Source organism: Schistocerca serialis, unplaced genomic scaffold (genome assembly GCF_023864345.2).
Source record: "Schistocerca serialis cubense isolate TAMUIC-IGC-003099 unplaced genomic scaffold, iqSchSeri2.2 HiC_scaffold_1353, whole genome shotgun sequence".
Taxonomy (NCBI): Eukaryota; Metazoa; Arthropoda; class Insecta; order Orthoptera; family Acrididae; genus Schistocerca; species Schistocerca serialis.
In genome coordinates this window covers 460,691-476,048 of record NW_026047573.1, presented here as the reverse complement: position 1 = coordinate 476,048, position 15,358 = coordinate 460,691, and positions in this window count along the sequence as shown.

Genomic DNA, 15,358 nt, shown 5'->3' with positions numbered 1-15,358 from the left:
TGTTGAATAATGCTTTTCGTGCAGCCACAGGACGTCGTGTTATGACTCAAACTGTGCGTAATAAGCTACATGATGAGCAACTTCACTACCGACGTCCATGGCGATGTCCATCTTTGAAACCACGACACTATGCAGCGCGGTACAGATCGGCCCAACAACATGACGAATAGACAGCTCAGGACGGGCATCACGTTCTCTTCACCGATCAGTGTCGCATATGCCTTTAACCAGACAATCGTCGGAGACATGTTTGGAGGCAACTCGGTCAGGCTGAATGCCTTAGACACACTGTCCAGCGAGTTCAGCAAGGTGGAGGTTCCCTACTGTTCTGGGGTGGCATTATATGGGGCCGACGTACGTCGCTGGTGGTCGCGGAAGGCGCCGTAACGGCTGTACGATACGTAAATGCCATCTTCCGACCGATAGTGCAACCATATCGGCAGCATATTGGCGAGGCATTCGTCTTCATGGACGACAATCCGCGCCCCCATCGTGCACATCTTGTAAATGACTTCCTTCGGGAGAACAACATCGCTCGCCTAGAGGGGCCAGCATGTTCTCCAGACATGAACCCTATCGTACATGCCTAGGATAGATTTAAAGGGCTGTTTATGGACGACGTGACCCCCAAATCACTTTGAGGGATCTACGTCGAATTGCCGTTGAGGAGTGGGACGATCTGGACCAACAGTGCCATGATAAACATGTGCTGCGGCGAATACAGTCATGCATCAATGCAAGAAGATGTGCTACTGGATATTAGACGTACCGGCGTGTACAGCAATGTGGACCACCACCTAGTCTCCCAGAGTGACTGCGCGATTTGAGGCGCCTTGTCACGGATTGCACAGTGCTTCCCGCCCGAGGTTCGACTCCTCCCTGGGGCATGGGTGTGTGTGTTGTCGTTAGCGTAAGCTAGTTTAAGTTAGATTAAGTAGTGTGTAAGTCTAGGGACTGATGACCTCAACAGTTAGGTCCCCTAGGAATTCACACACACATTTGAACATTTTTGAACCGCCACCTCTGAAGATCTCTCTGTATGGTGGTGCATAATGCAGTGTGTGGTTTTCATGAGCAATAAATAGGCCGGAAATGACGTTTACGTTGATCTCTATTCCAATTTTCTGTATAGGTTCCGGAACTCTCCTTACCGAGGTGATGCAAAAGTTTTTTATGAGTGTACGTACAGTTATATAATTTCGGTCATTTTATATACCATTGATGATAGAAACAAAACAGCCATTCAGTTGTGCAGGATGGAATTTTTGTTGCCCACGTGGAAGACGTAATACGGGTATTCTGCAGGAGAAAGGGATTCGCCTGTAGCTGTCCTTCCGCCTTAGCGACTCTGATAACAAATGGTGCCGTCGGCTCGGAGAGCAAAACACTTTATCAGGGGCGCCGCCTTCTCCAGACCGCAGAATTACGTTCCGCAGTTCGCGCCACATCTGGTCTTTAATGCAATTTCCAGCGACGCGATCCGACTGGATTATCGTACCACTGGCCAACACTTTACTGCAGCTGGGGTGAGCGAAGCGTATGCAAATATCTCCGATCCCACTTAGTAGATACAGGAAAGCTCTACACAAAACTTCCGCTTTTGTGATGCAGTCTTTCCATTGTCAGTGGATTGTAATTCCATTAGGCGATTCATATCTTCAAATCACGTAGCCAAGGCATTTTATCCTCTCAAGAGGCCAGGCAAAGTAATTCAACGTTCAGCGAGCCACAGGAGAGTTGAGTGGTGTACCAAAGATGCAGAAAACGAACTGCCCCCTTACCTAGCCGTCGCATTCCGCGAGGAAAAGAGAGCCAAGGTCACCCGCCTAGCGAGCAACGAAGAGGCACGGTCATAACGTGTACTTGTATTTTCATTAATTATTGATAAGAAAATTGATAAGAGCCATAAGAATAACACATATGGGAAGTTAATTTTCCAGCAACACGGGTTAAGTAAATATACTGGACGGGTTCAACAATGACCAAAGATAATAAAACAATGTAAGAACAATATATAATTAGAGACTGAGACAGAGAGTATCCCAGAGTGACCCAGAGAGCATGTACTTGTATTTTCATTAATTATTGATAAGAAAATTGATAAGAGCCATAAGAATAAGACATACGGGAAGTTAATTTTCCAGCAACACGGGTTAAGTAAATATACTGGACGGGTTCAACAATGATCAAAGATAATAAAACGATGTAAGAACAATATAATACGGGTTAAGTAAATATACTGGACGTAGCCAACAATGACCAAAGATAATAAAACAATGTAAGAACAATATATAATTAGAGACGGGTTCAAGAATGACCAAAGATAATAAAACAATGTAAGAACAATATGTAATTAGAGACTGAGACAGAGAGCATCCCACAGTGACCCAGAGAGCATCCCAGAGAGCATCCCAGAGTGCCCCAGAGAGCAACAACAAGAAGAAGAATCGCTTCTCAGCTTTTGGCAAGATGAATGTGTAGTTTTTTTAAAATATAATAAAACGATTAATCAGATTCCACTGAGGTTCTACTTCATTAATGACAAGATTAAAGGACAATTAGTGTCTTTTATTTAAAAAAAAAAAATTTCTCGAGCGGTCTGGCGTGACCAATAACCACCACAATCAATATTTTGTTCACACTGCATACGCAGGAACGCTGTGCCGCAGGCGACGTCGCCAAGCACGTCGCTGAGGCATTGCTGTGGCACGTTAACACAAGTGAACGTAGCAAGCCAACGTGCCACAGCAATGCCTCGGCGACGTGTTTGGCGACGTCGCCTGCGGCACAGCGTTCCTGTGTATTGTGCTTTGAAGGCCATAGACATTGATCTGGCTGGACAGTTCAATAAGCAACAATTAATTGGAGGCCCGAATGTTTTTCGAGGCCTCCGTTTGCAATTCACTTGTGATGTACAGGCTCTGTTTGGAGGTAGTACGTGGCTCACACTTGCTGTAGTGTGGGGGAATCACTGTGACTACGGTGGCCTTGAAGCCTTCCCAGATGCAAATATTTTGGTCTGGAAAACATGGAGTATAGCAGAGACTACAGGACTCTTGGCTAAAGTTCCTTATGGTACGCTTGTTCTATCTATGCCTTTTGTTTTGAATACTAGAAGAAAGAAGAAATTGAATGCTGACGAGTACCTGTTCATATGGGCTAAAGTTGGCAACGGAAACCGTAAAATTAAAATTACTGATGACCATATGTTGTATTATAGACAATAAAGATTGATCCACTTACCCGAGAACCATCCTTATCTATCCGGTGAGATTTTTTTTTTAAAAAAGACTAAAAATACTTTTCATTTGGAAGCAGTAGGCTGGGCCCCTCTTGATTGCTCGCTAGGCGGGTGACCTTGAAGCGGACTTAGTTGCTGCGCTGAGCGCTTGGCGCGCTCTTATTGGCTGGGCGGCCTGTGGCGCGCAGTACGAATCGGGGCGGGAATTCAAATCCCGCCCGAATTATATATTGTTCTTACATTGTTTTATTATCTTTGGTCATTGTTGAACCCGTCCAGTATATTTACTTAACCCGTGATGCTGTGTGAGACAGAGTATAAAAATAAACCAAGACTTCTCCCTTTGAGTATTGCCGCTACATTCCCAGGTGTTCTGCTCGCGGGAAACAGCCAAAATTCCTCGGGTCATTTGAGATTCTGGGACACCCCAGTCGTGCTGTTGCTATTCTACTCGCCGCTGTGTCCGCGTTACCTAGAATCGTGACAAAACTGTTCTTCGCTCTAAGTTTTTAGTTTCCGCTGCCTCGGGCACACGTGCGAATGTCCACGGCTTCCCTTGACAGCATGTTGATGTGTGCAGCGTCTTCGCCTGTCGCTCATCCTCTGGGGGCCTGCCCTCTGTGAAGCGTGCCGACATGGGCGCGCGGCCGCCGCTCCACCTGGCCGCCGGGCTTCCCAGCTAGGAACGCATCAGAAGAATTCCTTTCATGCACAAAGTGCACCAAGTTTGCAAAGAGAAGAATCATAGCCCTTTACCGATGCTCAATGACACAATAATTCACCTCCATCACACTTCATATATTGCCATAAACTAATGACTGATTTTAAAAGCAGTTATCTCCTTTAGTTAAAACATGAAAAGCTTTGACACTTTTCAATACATTCCTGTTGCAAAGAATTTTTATAGGGAGTATGGCTTACTTCATTCGCAGTAAGTCATATGTACAAATAAAAATTTTAAACCCTCTATGTCTGGATGTGTAAGATAAATTTCTATCATTGAACAGCTGTTTTTGCGGATTTGGCAAGGATTTACACCTGGCCAACACCAGCATAAATAAATACATTATTAGTTTCCCACTCAAACACTGTATTCATACCTTCACAATGACATCCTACAAAACCTTATTTCGTGTCTAACTGCCACTATTGAAAGTCTAACAGAAAAACATGTGAAATTTCCCGAAAACTGGCAGAAATGCCTTCAAAAATGTGAGCGTATAAAGCTTATATCCTAACGTCACCAAGACATAAGAAACTTCTACTCCGAATTTTTCTTTTGTTTCATTTACTGCTTGCTCAATATACAGATTTGCAAGATACCACGTGTGTGAGGGAGAAAGAGGTGTGAATTTTTTACGTAAGTATTAAAAACTGAGTTTCTTGGCCAATGCCTTCTGGAAAAAATAAGAAAAGCATGTCTATTATTGACTGATAAGAAAACTTTACCATCTGCATAAACATTAAAACATTAAATTTCAAATTGCGCTCTTCAGAGCTAATAAAACAAAAGTGAAACTGAAGCAAACATATTAAAAATGTCCTACATCTTTCGGCAGAGTACCTGATATTATATTTAACAGATTACAGACATCCTTATTAGTATTTACATACGCTCACATGAGTAACATTTGTTTTATGTCGTACGCTTACAGCATCCATACCAACTCTGTATTCTGTTTGCAGGCATTCATTCATTTTTATTTTTTTTCAGTATAGACATTTCATCACATATATTAAACCAAAACAAAAAAGCTCTTTACCTCACAACTAACGCTAGAAGGTATAAGAACATCATAGTTATGAAATAAAGTCTTAACTAAACACAAAAACATATGAAAAACATAGTAGGCATCAGTTCCCTATAAACACATAATCGTCATAAGAGGAACATCTTAACTAACACAAGAACACATAGAACGAGAACACACAAACAAACGAATGCAAAACTTAATGTTGGCAGTCCTATTTGTTGCCTGAAGTGAGGTTCTTTGGGTTGTTTGATTTCTGTGTGTGTAACTGTAGTGCACGTATGAAAAAAAGTGTTCTCATATTTGTTTTACTTTTAACGGTCACCTGCTGCTGCTGTTGCACTAATTAGGGATCACTGTTTATAGGGAGAGAGCCATGAAGCAATTGCAGACTGCTGGGTAAGGTTACAGTTCGTTTTCTGCATCTATGGTACGCCACTCAACTCTCATGTTGCTCGCTGAACGTTGAATTACTTTGCCTGGCCTCTTGATAGACAAGCCACAAACATGGTGACGTTGTGCTGCTGTGATTGGCCTCTTGATAGACAAGCCAAGTCATTGTAACGAGCCAAGGGCGGTAAGCACACTAGCCTGTGCTGTCCGCTGCCGTACTTCATCTAAGTGTCACCATCATGCGTGTTTTCCACGCTCTTCTTTTCTTCTTGTTGACGCTCATAGTATGGCGTGATTTGGGCGTTTTCTTGATGCACGAGAGGACAATTTGGTAGGCGCCGTTTGTTGCCACTTGCGCAGTATGGCGCCGGGAAGGTACATGGGATTTCCCGGATGGTTCAATATTTCCGATGGCAGACAGGAATACAGATCGACAGATGGAATATTAGGTGAGGTTTTCGCCTTCCAATTCTTCTGTGGTGTTGTTCTGTGCCTTCGCCAAGAATCCCTTGAAGAGTGACGTGTGTCAGCTGTGTTTATGTCTGGAGCGTTGAACTGGCTGCACTTCGGCGTCGCCAATTGTGCTACGCTGTCGCTGTCGGCGGTAACCAGATTACAAGGTGTTTCCTTGCAGCCGCTCGACCGTTCTGCCCAGGTTACAAGGTGTTTCCTTGCAGCCGCTCGACCGTTCTGCCCAGGGGCTGCGAAGCCTGGTCCCTTGTGACCGGTAAGCTCCCCTTTCTCTCTCTATGTTCAGCCTCCCAAAGTTCCTTGTCGTTTCTGTGTACAGAACTTTAAAGTACATTTTAGAAACAAATACAAATCTCCCCTACTTGCATTCATTTAGATGTTATTATAGTAAGGCCCTTGTTGCTGGTCACCTCCCGTGACCTTTCCATACATCACAATTTACTGCAGAACTTCTCAATCGTTCGATCGTTATTTTCATTTAAAAGGACTGAGTTATTTTACTCAATTCAGTTATAAAAGTTACATCCACTTTTATTAAATGGTTCAAATGGCTCTGAGCACTATGGAACTTAACATCTATGGTCATCAGTCCCCTAGAACTTAGAACTACTTAAACCTAACTAACCTAAGGACATCACACAACACCCAGTCATCACGCACTTTTATTGCAATAATAAACAAAACAATATAACTTATACCCGCAGTGGTCTACCGATTCTAGGCGCTCAGTCCGGAACCTCGCGACTGCTACGGTCGCAGGTTCGAATTCTGCCTCGGGCATGGATGTGTATGATGTCCTTAGGTTAGTTAGGTTTAAGTAGTTCTAAGTTCTAGGAGACTGATGACCACAGCTGTTAGTGCTCAGAGCAATTTGAACCAATATAACCTATACCAATCTAATTATCTAGGCCTTTGGATTACAAAAAGAAATATCATTTCTATGAAAATATACATTTACACTCTTCTTTCTATCTGTTTACTAATAGTTTTTAACAATAATATTCCAGCTGGAATCTCGTTTTACGTTCTTTTCTATCGTACCTTTATGTTTGGGACATGTGGATGTGCTGAGGAATTTAAGGATGGCCATCTGGAACAGTTATTAAAAGACAATTACAACAATAGGCACTGTTGTTTGGCTGCAGTACTCGTGTGAGTCTGTTACGTGGTCTTCTTCTTTGTCTCCCGTCTGTAACATTAGAATACATTCAATGGTTAGTGTCTCTATGCGTCTTTTTACTTACATCCTTGTGTTTACGCTCTGCAGTTTATGTTACCCTTTTCACTGGATTTAGGCTTTCTTTGTCAGTCCTTCCTTGCGTACCTTTTGGTCCGATTCTGTCTTCCTTTGATCTTCCTTGACGTTCAGTTTTCCTTCTTTCGTTCCCTATCCTACACATAAAAAAACAGAATGTTTAATTATTACAGCTAACTGCTTTAATCTCGCATCGTTTGATTTTCCGTCGCGTAACTCGGATGTTGTTACATTTCCTAGAATTTTTTGTTCGCCATGTTGAAGGCTTGCCCTACAATCCATTTCTCCCCACACCGAAGACAAGACACAAAAATAAGACACTACACAAAACATGATGTACCTGATACACTCTAAATCCTAGTCATTTCAAGAACTTATTACTAACTGTTGTGTACATAGTTCCGCGTAGTCAGCGCGCACACAACTTTCCCAATAGAGCGCGCCCCGCTAAGCACAACAGCGCAGGCGCAGCGCTCGTCCGTCTCCGCACTACGAGATGTCGCTGCCATAAAGACGGACCAAATTCTGCTTCCGCCGATCCGCGTATTAATATGTAATGCAGCCAATGGGATTGCTGCTAACGTAGAACCTTTTCTCATCGCGGATCACACTCGCGCAGTGATACATGAACGCGCGAGGTATTATAACGAGTGTACAGACCTCCAATCAATCAGTCTGCATTAGTCTGCATTAGTCTATAGTCAAGTTTCAGTCTGCGCCTAATAAGATTATCATATTCCTGCACATAGCCATGAAGAGAAATGTATAGACACTTTGTCAAGTGTCAGAGATATGTGAGAATAAGATTAACGTACCAAGACCAAAGGAACTTCAGATTGTCAATTGTCAATAGCATCCAGAATCAAGTTAAGTAAGGTTTATGATTGTTATTATTTTAATAAATGTGTGTGAAAATTAATGAAGTTCTGTTTAAAGTTGGTCACGGTCAATCTGTTGCTCTAAGCGTGCAAGTGGCGTTTCTATCGTCTGACTTAACGGCAGAAGATAAACACGCCACGGTAAGACCACGAGACATATTGCTGATACTTGCCTACTTCGTTAGAGCGACAAGTCAAATAATCTGATGGTGTGTGTACCGAAGGTCTTACAGTACGCACACCACACTAACGCAACACAAGAAACACAAAGGCAAACAAATTACCATTTCTAACCAATAAAAGGTTTCATATGCGTTATACGATGTAACCCTAATGATAGTTGACTCTTAATGTACTCTAACTCGTATGAGTTCGGGTGGGCCGCCCTTCTTACTATAAATGGTGCATCATAAACAGAAAAAAATTTCTGGCAGAGCCCCTTTTGCTTGCGTGACAAAATGGTTCAAATGGCTCTGAGCACTATGGGACTCAACTTCTGAGGTCATTAGTCCCCTAGAACTTAGAACTAGTTAAACCTAACTAACCTAAGGACATCACACACATCCATGCCCGAGGCAGGATTCGAACCTGCGACCGTAGCGGTCTTGCGGTTCCAGACTGCAGCGCCTTTAACCGCACGGCCACTTCGGCCGGCGCTTGCATGACAGTCGGTGCGGTTTCAATAGGACTTTCTGTCCGACCTCAAAGTGTCTGACCTTCGCCCCTCTGTCTGTGAACCTTTTGCGTTTTTCTGCCGCCGCCTGTATATTTTCCAGTGCCATGTTTACTACAGCTCTGTGCTGCGTCCGCTCTCGAGAAGGGAAGTCAACCAGCTCCCTGATTCGGTGTGTCGGGTGTCTGTTTCTTAATACCGTAATCGGCCGAAACTTCGTTGTCCCTTGAGGCTCATTCATAACCTGTTGAAAATCAGATAAGAAAACCTCGCAGTTGGAGTGCTGCTTAGCGCAGTACACTCGGCCAAGGTTTCTTAAATCCTTAATCACGCGCTCGGACGGATTCGAAGACGGTGGAATGCTGAAATGAAAATGTGCTTTATACCGCGTCGTCCCAGTGTTTCAACACATTTCCTCGCCCTGAATTGCGGCCCACTGTCGGTAATGATGCTCTCAACTTTACCTACTTGCGATAAGAAGTCCCTGCAGATTGCCTTTGATACCGTCGCTGCTGTTGCCTTACGTGACGGGGTGAACGTTGCTGTGGGTTGGCAGGAGAGCCAACACCGGTATGAGAGGAAGCCGAAAGGCACGCGTTTTAGCTCACGCAGGCTGGCGTGAGGTCTGGAACAGGCCCTGGAAATTAGAATTTAGAAAAAACGGACGTAGCTGGTGGAATACTTAAATTTAATCCATTAATGGTGAACGTCGCTCTTGACGGTACATGATTCAGTATCAATAGTAACTGGTAATGGCGCCTTGCTAGGTCGTAGCAAATGACGTCGCTGAAGGCTATGCTAACTATCGTCTCGGCAAATGAGAGCGTATTTTGTCAGTGAACCATCGTTAGCAAAGTCGGTTTTACAACTGGGGCGAGTGCTAGGAAATCTCTCTAGACCTGCCGTGCGGCGGCGCTCGGTCTGCAATCACTGATAGTGGCGACACGCGGGTCCGACGTATACTAACGGACCGCGGCCGATTTAAAGGCTACCACCAAGCAAGTGTGGTGTCTGGCGGTGACACCACAAACGTTACGTATTTTGACATAATCTCGACCGCAACGAGCACATAGCAATAACCACGACTGGTCCCTGGTAATGGACCGAGAAGATCCGCGGCCCCTAACTGTTTCAGTCTTTGTGGGATCGTCGGATACAAGGGAGCTCGGGAATTCTGGTTGTTGTGCTTGGACTTTTGGCACAACTAGCAGACGGAGAGTACCTTCCTGATGCGCCTCTCCATATTCTTAAAATGGCACAGCGTTTTTAATTTTAGATAGCACTTCCTGGGGCCGAAATGTGCATAGCTCAGGTGCGTGTACCATATTATTTTATTGATCGTCTCTTCGGGGATGCACAAAACCCAAGGCGCATCCTCGATTTCCCTACGGTAGAAAAGGATGTTTTTTCTTACGATATAAAATTGCCGAATTCTGATCTGTTCTTTATCCCTCCATTGTTCCTTAATCTTTCGCAAGACTGGGTCCTTATCCTGTTTCTTGCAATATCTTGCATGGAGGCCGTTACGAAATTCTCGAACGCAACCTTCCTCATGTAGAAGATGCTAAAATTACTTTCCTCGAGATGATCTTGTACAGCGGCGGTTAATCCGATAGGGGATCTGGACAGTGCGTCGGCGATAATATTAGTCGAACCCGGAATGTGTACGATCGAGAATTCGCATTGTTGCAGATAAAGTACCCATCTTCCTAATCTCCCGTGGTGTGATTTGGCTGTTAGCAGGAATTGTAGCGCTTTATGGTCAGTGTAGACGCGATATTTTCTCCCAAACAGGAAATACCTGAACTTCTCAACCGCCCACACAACAGCCAATGCCCCTAGTTCTGTTACCGAGTAGTTCCTTTCGCATTTCGACAGGGTTCTGCTGGCGAAACCGATTTTCGGTCTTTCGATGCCCCCCTCGGACTCGAACTCCTGGAACATTACTACACCCAATCCTGTTTTCGCCGAGTCTGTAGCTATACAGAAGTCTCTGCTGAGGTCTGGATGCGATAGTATGGGAGCTTCTACTAAGGCAGCCTTTAGCTTATGGAACTCAGTCTCAGCTGTCTCTTCCCACACCCAAGGTGTTTTCTTTCCCGTAAGGGCACAGAGACGAGGGGTAGCCAGACAGTCTAGGTTTATGAATTTTTTGTAAAAATTGCATAAACCTAGAAAGCCTCTAAATTGCTTTCTGGTGGTGGGGGTGGCGAACTGTTCAAATGCCTCTAATTTCTCCGGGTCGGGATAGATCCCTTCGGCCGAGATTATGTGGCCTAAAAACTTTACCTGAGACCTTCCAAAGCATGATTTTTCTAAATTTACCGTGACACCGTATGCTTTGAAAGTACTCAATGGGTTCCCCAGTTCTTCATTAAGTTTCTCCCACGAGGCTTCGGCGATAATGATGTCATCCACGTATGTCGTGATCCGATCCTTTAGGGTGTAATGCAGGATCGTATCTAGGCTTCTGATGAATGCAGCCGAGGATACATTCAACCCGAACGGCAGTCTTTTGTATTGGTAGCTACGTCCGAAGGCCAGGAACGCTGTGTATTGCCGACAGGAAGGTTTTAGTTCGTGCTGCCAAAAACTACTACGCAGCTCGATCGAAGAGAATACGGTGACGCCATAAAATTTCTCTAATAATTCTTCTGATTTTTCTGGCCTATCGGTTTCGGGTTCTATGATCGTGTTGATCTGGCGTGTATCCAGAACCAACTGAATCCAACCGTCCCTCTTTGTCACTATATGTATGGGGCTAGAGTATGACGATGTAGCGCTACAGTCTGGAGCCGCACGACCGCTACGGTCGCGTGCTCGATTACATCGTTGTCTAACATAGTTTTCAGCTCGCGAGTGACCTTTTGTTTCATCGCCAATGGAATGGGGTTTGGAGTAACTCTAAACTTTCGATGTTCCTTTGAGAGGCACCCACATGCCTTCTCATATTGTGGCATCAAGCAGTCAGGCCTGCAAGAGGAGTGGTCTGCAAAGCGAGTGGATTCATTCTTATTTATCGAGTAACATGAACTCTAGTACTCACACTTAAGCTACAAGTTATCCTCCTATATGATTAATACGCGGCGGAAAAACGCTTCTGACTATCAGTAATTTACAGAACTCTGACTGTACACTACGCTCCACATTTTCTTTTTGTCGTTTATTCAATGGCTTTTGTCAACACGTGGCCACCGCACTGAATATGAATGGCTCACACATTATAAATTCGGGACATTATGACAACATACAATTCGAAGGAAAAGTCCACCAATCTTTTTCTTTTGACTATCTTATTTATTCCGATAAATTCTATAACCTAAACACACAAATTCTATAACCTACAACAATAACACATGAGAAATTCCGCCCAGTGGGCATGGCTTTACATTGGTGAATCTCTATATTATGGTCTCGTAATTATTTAACGCTACAGTGCACTTTCTGGATAGGATGGTGGATCTTTTATTATATCTCACACTTCGACTCTCACAATCATCATCACGAAACTTTCCTCCAGATCGAGCGATACAGAAGGAACAAGCATAACCCACTAATCTTTTGAAACTACCTTGCTACTCTCCCATGCAAACCACACATACCCAAATTACATGACGTACATCACACTGCAATAAGAAATACAAAACACTAAATAGTCACAACACTATCACTTTCAGCTTTCCCACTTCAATTAATATTTATCCCAGTTTCACACGACACTGCCCCACTTCGTAATTCTACTTTCCTACTATGAACTCTGGAGATATATGCACGTCTTCCTGTGCAATGCAAGACAAGTGGCGTTGCTAGATAGACGGCCGACTCACCTTGCTTCTCTCTCAGAGTTTGAATCTAGCGTCACGCAAAGTAATATTAAGAACATATTCATCACACACGCGAGTCCTCAACTGATACCATGGACGAGTACTTCTCTTTATCCTTTGTCTCATAAACAGATTGAGACTCACACAGTACTCACCACGTGGAAGTACTCGTCTCTAATTTCAAGTCCTGCACACGCAATGTCTTAAATATTTCATCTTATGGTACACACGCTATTTCTTAAATATTTCAACTTATTGTACACACGCTAATAATTCAGCTTAACTTAAGCACACGGAAGTATTTCAACTTATTGGTACACGTGGTTTCGTTGTGACCGTTGGTCACTTCCGAAGATTACTACGATCCCATTAATATTACCTGCCTGACATTTAATTCTCCCCACAAAAGTTCCTGAAATAGAGAAATTATTATTTCAAACTACTCTTAAATATTCCACATGCATACCATGTCTCCACTCTTTCGTCATTACGGAGCACAACTAAAACAGGTCTTAACAGCACAAGATCCAGCGGCAGAGTGCTGAAACATGGCCGTTCTCTAGGTCCTCTCACACCTTTGTCGGAGTGGGGGGAGCACCTTGCTACCGCATTGGTCAGCCACATTTCAGGCGCTCAAAGCTCAGGTAAATTTCATCTCTTTGTTCCCACCAAAGGTGGCCAAAGGATCGTCTCAAAGATGATCATATATTCACATTCACTATCTGCGGTTAGCAGACGACCTTACATTCATTCATTTCACAGATCTCACCAAACTGGATGTAGGGATTTACTTTGTGGGAGTGCACATGTGATCAGTTAAATAAATAAATTGTCATTCTTTCCCACACTGGTATCCGGCTTCGCTGTATTAATTGAGATTGAGTTATTTTACAAAAAAAAATGTGTTGTTCTGACAAAAATAATGAAGTATGTTGTACCTATTTTCAATGTCGGGCGGTACTGTACCCTTTCACCTTCACTCGGAACTCGTACTGGAGGTTTCGTATAGCCCCTGGTTTCGGCCAAAAAACTTCTAAGTTGTCCTTTAGAATGTTCCTCAGATCTTCTCGTTCAGCCGGCCGGAGTGGCCGAACGGTTCTAGTCGCTACAGTCTGGAACTGCAAGACCGCTACGGTCGCAGGTTCGAATCCTGCCTCGGGCATGGATGTGTGTGCTGACCTTAGGTTAGTTAGGTTTAAGTAGTTCCAAGTTCTAGGGGACTCATGACCTCAGATGTTAAGTCCCATAGTGCTCAGATCCATTTGAACCATTTTTGAATCTTCTCGTTCCTTTATCGCTATATTCCCGCATGCGTCGACGTTGCCGTCCATCACCTGTGCTAGTTCATCCTTTACATGAACTCCCTCTTCTAGCCACCTCAGAATGCGTTGTTCGTGTTCTTCTTCCTCACCATTTCTGCCTCCTTGCTCTACAATATGTAGTCGCAGACAGTTAGTAGGGAGCTGCGCCGGAATAGCCTGTTCTTCAAATCTGACCTGCCTTATCTTGCCCTTCTGGAAGGTGACCGTGCCGCTACCTATATCAATTACGGCCTGGTTCTCGTACAAGAAGTCCATGCCTATTACAATTTGATCGCCAACTTTGGGACCACAATGAAATTGCCTTCGAACTGGTAGCTCTGACAGGTAAATTCCAGTCGTACCTGTTGCCCTACTTCCATGCATTTTCCCGCGATTGCCCCCCGCATTTTAATCTTTTTTATTTTTAAAGGTTCAAATGGTCTGAGCACTATGGAAGTTAACTGCTGAGGTCATCAGTCCCCTAGAACTTAGAACTAATTAAACCTAACTAACCTAAGGACATGACACACATCCATGCCCGAGGCAGGATTCGAACCTGCTGCCGTAGCGGTCGCGCAGCTCCAGACTGAAGCGCCTATAGCCGCTCGGCCACACTAGCCGGCTCATTTTAAGGGTAGGCCATGTTTGATCACCCTTGCACCCTTCGAAGGCTGCCTTGAAATAGCCGAAATCTGGCTTCCGCTATCTATGATTCCTTGGAAGGTTACTTTTCCAATCGCTATCCTTACTACCGGGTGTAGGTCATTCGTGGTGTTTTGTTCGTTTTCTTTAAGCAAATCTTCAAGAATTCCTTTCATGCACAAAGTACACCAAGTTTGCAAAGAGAAGAATCATAGCTCTTTACCGATGCTTAATGACACAATAATTCACCTCCATCACACTTCATATATTGCCATAAACTAATGATTGATTTTAAAAGCAATTATCTCCTTTAATTAAAAACATGAAAAGCTTTGACATTTTTCAGGTTGAATAACATCGGGGAATGTCTACAACCCCGTCGCACTCTCTTCCCAACCATTGCTTCTCGACTGTTATAACTGCCATCTGGTTTCTGTACAAATTGTAAATAGCCTTTCTCTCCCTGTATTTTACCCCAGCCACCTTCAGAATTTGAAAGAGAGTGATCCAGTCAACGTTGTCAAAAGCTTTCTCTAAGTCTACAAATGCTAGAAACGTAGGTTTACCATTCCTTAATCTATTCTCTGAAATAAGTCGTAGGGTCAGTATTGCCTCACGTGTTCCAACATTTCTACGGAATCCAAACAGATCTTCCCCGAGGTCGGCTTTTACCAGTCTTTCCATTCGTCTGTAAAGAATTCATGTTAGTATTTCGCAGCCGTGGCTTATTAAAATGATAGTTCGGTTAATTTTCACATCTGTCAGCACCTGCTTTCTTTGGGATTGGAATTATTATATTCTTCTTGAAGTCTTAGGATATTTCGCCTGTCTCATACATCTTGCTCACCAGATGGTAGAGTTTTGTTAGGCCTGGCTCTCCCAAGGTTGTCAGTAGCTCTAATGGAATGTTGTCTACTCCTGGGGCCTTG